The sequence below is a fragment of the Arachis hypogaea genome, chromosome 10 (genome assembly GCF_003086295.3).
Source record: "Arachis hypogaea cultivar Tifrunner chromosome 10, arahy.Tifrunner.gnm2.J5K5, whole genome shotgun sequence".
NCBI classification, from domain to species: domain Eukaryota; kingdom Viridiplantae; phylum Streptophyta; class Magnoliopsida; order Fabales; family Fabaceae; genus Arachis; species Arachis hypogaea.
Window position 1 is genome coordinate 105,220,933 of NC_092045.1, and position 5,419 is coordinate 105,226,351.

Here is a 5,419-nt window from a genome sequence, read left to right on the forward strand (position 1 = left end):
GAGCTCATATTATCCAGAGCTTCTTTAACCTCCAACATTGTTATTGGTTTAGACAAATTATCACAAGCATCTTGGCTAAGAGATGACATAGGAATTTCTTTCATGCAATTAACCTCAACAAGCTCAGTAGAGCAAAAAATATTTTTGAAGAAATGAACAACCTCTCTTTGCAAAACTTCCGGATCATCAGACCAGGACCCATCACTGACCAGCAACTCATGAACCTTGTTAGATTTTCTTCTAAGGATGGTTTGCATAAGGAAAAAGCTAGTATTTCTATCACTATACTGAGCCCATTGATCTCTTGACTTTTGGTACCAAAGCAATTCTTCTTGGGCCAAAACTAGATTATACTCAACTCTCAATTCTTCCTCTTTGTGCTTCAAAATCGGATCATCATCAGCTTCCATTTTCCGTTGAATACAATTCAAATAAGTCTCCAATTCCCTATTTTTAATAAAAATATTGCCGAAAACCGTAGAGTTGAATTCCAACGAAGCTTCTTAAACCCCCAGCAACTTTCTATGGATGCTAAAGTCTGTACTATCCAAGACTTCTGAACAATGGCCTTGTAATTAGGATGCGTTGCCCATGCCACTTGGAATCTAAAAGACCGGTTTCCTTTCTTGATAGGAACTCATTGACATCGGATAAGTAGGGGACAATGATCAGAGTGAGAACGGATGAGAACTTCAACAAAAGCTTCTAGAAAAAGAAAGCGCCATTCTGTAGTACAGCAAGCTCTATCAAATCTCTTTGCAATTTCTTTGTTTTCTTGAATTTTACGGAACCAAGTAAACCATCTTTCAAAGGTTGTCAGATCAAAAAGACCACAAGAATCTAGAGTACTTACAAAGATACTACTGTGATTCAAATAGAAATTACCCCCTTCACCTCATGAACACTCAAAATATCATTAAAATTCCCAACTACCACCTATGGGTCCTGAATGCACAAACCAATATCAAGCAGATGACTCCATAATTCTACTCTATTAGTGGCTTGAGGATGCCATAAACCGCACTACATATCCATCTTCTCCCACCACCATCAATTTCCAAAGTTACACATTGATTCATAGCCCAAAGAATTTTACAAGAAAAATTTAAATTAGCAGAGAGGAATCAAATTCCTCTCTTGTGTCCAACAACATCTACAATCCCTACAGGATAATAGCCTAATCTCTTCCAAAATTCTTTCATAATTTCAAACCCAATATGAATTTTTACCAAAATAAAAAAGGTTGGTTGAAATTTTCGTACCAACTCCTTACAATGCACCCGAGACATCTTATTTGATGCCCCCTTACATTCCAAATAATAATATTTAAATGGTCACAATTCATAAAAATAAATTAAATAATTGGAATGTTTAATCATCCTACCTCATGTTGATGGACCCCAGTTTCTAAATGTCTTCTCTTGGACTTGTGCCGCAGAATCATCATTCTTCTGTTGAGGTTGGTTCTCCAAGTTTATTGTTGCACTAGCTTTATCAAGCTCTTTTTGTACTCGAGAATCCATTGATAATGCTTCAGTAGGTGAGTTTTGAAGAGAAATAGGACGTTACCTTTTGTACCCTGTTTTAAAAAAGGAAATACTTTGATCCTTGAAAGCCACCTGAGTTGTTCCCAAAGAGTCAAGCGTGGATGGAGGTTCCTTCTTTTCCTTAGGCCACACCTTTGCATTTGATAAGGACTTCACCTTTTCATTTGATGAGGATCCAGCATGCATGTTATTAAATCGAGAAAAAAAATTTTTACTCACCAAATTGGAGCATATTGTTACATTGGCTTTTTATTGGCACCACTTTTGAGTCTTTACCCACTTTTTCCTTGCCTTTTCTATTAATTATAACCCATTCACCCTCTTTTGCACGAGTATCCCTATTCATGTGTGATTCTTGCAAATTATCATGCACAAGATTCACTGCTCCATACTTCTCTATAATTAGAATTGATTTGGAATTAATTCCAAATTCAAAGGTGAAAATTTTTTAATCTCCACAAATATATATAGATTAATTAGTGTATGAAACTTTTATCGAAGGTGGTTGTTCTTTTTCGTGCTAGGCAGTTTACAATTAGTGATTCATTAGTTATTTATTACAAAATAATTCCTCTCTTATAACTAAATTAAGTTAATACTCAAATTCGTTTTTAAAAGAAATTTAATTTTTAAATTGTTCGTCAAAAAATTTTATTAGTCATATTAGGTCTATCATTATAAATCAAATCGATTTTTTTATCAGTTAGATGATAATGTGTGCTCATATTAAGTGACACATAACATAATGACATAGCTGGTTAGAGAATAATGTGTCACGTTAAGTGTCGCACGTGTCATGATGGTATAGCACTATAGCTAGTTAATGTCACACATAATAAAATAATTGATTGATGTGTCATGTCACGTCAATATTCAACTAATCATTTTTTGACACATTAACCTGTTACGTCATCGTATTATGAAATCTTTAATATTATTGTCATTATTTAACTAACAAAAAAATTAATATGACTATTAAAATCTTTTAAAAATTAATTTAAAGAATAAATTATTTTCATGGACGAATTTGAGACTCCTACTAAAAGTACTACATCAAAAAATCTTAATTACTGCTATATAAATTAATCACAATTAATTACCAACAAATTTTAAATCCTACATTTTATTATGGGTTCAACTAGTATGTCTGTATCGTCATAAGGGCATATTTTAAAATTTTCAATTAGAAACGTTAATTGAAATTTTTAATATATTTGTTGTTTATTTATTTAAAAAAAAATTAATAATTTTTATTAATGGTTAGTTTAATATGTGCTTTTATTATGGTACAATTTAGCTAAATTCTTGTATTATTATTGAACTATGTTGACTCTTTTGGCATAAGACTGACAATACTAATTCTATAAACAGGTATTTAATGCGATCCAACTTGTTTTAGTAGAGTTAAGAGTTTAGTAGGTTAAACTGCGGTTAAGGTTAGAAATCTTACTCGACTTACTTGCACCCTAAAGTATATTGTTAAAAATATTATATGTATATAATAAATTTGACAGAGATTGAACTCACATTTTCTCTCTTTTGTGATTTTAATATGAATTTCATTATATTTTGTTGCTTTTAATTTTAATATGAACTTAATTTTATATTTTTTATTTTATTAATATGTATAAAATATAAAATGAATACATATTATATTTGATTGAAATTTTTGTTTTGGTTGCAAGTAGAACTGAATAAGGTCGGGTAGAAAAGATTAGGATGTGACTAAGATAAGGATTAAAAGATTTTCAACTCGTAAATAAGATATAATTAAATTTTAATAATAATTTAAATCCACGAATAAAATTATAATAGAGTCTAAATCTTATTTGTGCCTTTTTTTCCAAAAAAATTCAACTATTTAAGTAAAGTTATTAATTTGAAAAATACTATGATTTTATTTTGTCAACATTAATTAGATGATTGACTATTCTCTTGATTAATTAAGACTTAGATTCAAATTTGATCAAAAGATATTTTATCAAATTTATTTTTTCTTATCTAAAGAGTATTACAAATAAATCCAATTTATATTATTATTATTATTATTATTATTATAAAATATTTTTTTATCATTTTATTTATATGCATACATATTAACAAAATTTAAAATTAAGAGAATTCTAAAGAATAAATCTATTAAAGTAAACTTATTTAGAGTCAATAACTCAAAATGTTATAAGAAAAATACAAAGTCACGTTTAATTTTTGCTAACATGATAATTAATCATTGACTTATAAATTTTTCATAAAAAAACAAATATTGGATTTGTAAAAATTACCAAAGCGGTAAATAATTTGAAGAAAAAAATATATTTTAGCATTAATTAAAAAATAATTTTAAAAAAATAATTTACTCAAAATTTGAATAATAAGAGAACATACTTAATTTTGATAGTTGCTAAACTATAAATAGAATATAATTAAAATAAATTCAAAATTAAATATTTTATGTATAATAATATATTATAATTTATTGTTAACTTTTGACATTAATCCAACTCTATAAATTTGTATCAAAAGGCCTAAATGAAAGCCATCAAAACACAAAATATTTTGTTTGTGACTCCAATCGAGATTTTATTTTTTGATTCAAAAGTAAACTAGGAAATACATAAAGATTACAATCAAAATATCATTTGTAATCATCCTTCTCGCTTTAGTAGCTACCAATAATTTTTTTTTTCATCTTATATGTGTTTTTTTTTGTTCGATATCTAAATAATTATATTACCAAAGACCTAATCTTATTTATATTTTGTGATTGTGTCTTTTAAAATAATTTTGTTAATTACTTTTCTTCGATCTTAAAATTGAGGCTACAAAAAAAAGAGTCTAATGTAAAAAAAAAAGACAAATAAATTTGTGATCTTAGTAATTTGTAAATAGAAGATACATAAGTCTCTCTACGAATCGATCTATATGTACTTCATTTATAAAAGTCATAAAATATTCTGATAAAATTGTGAAAGAATAGGAAAGGTAAAGAAAAAAATTTTTATTGATTGTTGATTGATTGAATTATACTGAAGTGTGTTTGTAAACTATGAGGGTAAAACTAAATATATAAAGAGCATTGTCCTATGAAAGATAAAAACAAATAAAGATAAGATAAGAACAACTAAAGATAAGATAAAGATAAGATAATAAAGACTAAAATTGTAATTGAATTTATGTATTCTGTTGGGCTGAATTTGTAGGTCACGAATGCAGAGCTTGAACTGCCGCGGCAAAAATATAAAAAAAGATGATGTGCTCTTCTAATGAAATATTTATTTAAAAAATCATTTTATTTAAAATAAAGTTATCTTTTTAATAAAAAAATCTTCAGAAAAAAAAAAGGAAAAACGTTTTAAAAGCCAATCCAGAGTTCCGGACACATCCATTTTTTCCTTCCTCTATGTGTTTGTGAAAACATTTTGATGTTCCAAATATATTATATATCATATGACTATCTTTTTTATTTTTCATTTTTAAATATTTTTTTGTAGGATTTGGTCTCCCAAAAACAGCAACAAATCTGGTGCCTCAAAAGGATTGCCCTGGTGGTTGCAGTTATCTAATAGATGTTTGTTTTCCATTTTTTCCTGCGTGTAATAATGGCATGTGTACATGTGAACCGTTAGACAAGAACGCCATTATGTCATAGATGGTGAAAAACGAAACTAGTAGCTAGATGCATACCATTAAAAATAATTAATATTAGTTGACCTATATTTTAATGATAAAGATCTTGTAATTTAATAATTTGTTATTACTCATTAATGTAAAATTTTTGTTGTCTTGCGTACTTATATATTATTACGATGGAATTATTAAATAAAGAAATAAATTTACAAGTGGTAATTTCAATTTTTTTTTTTTGTTAATAC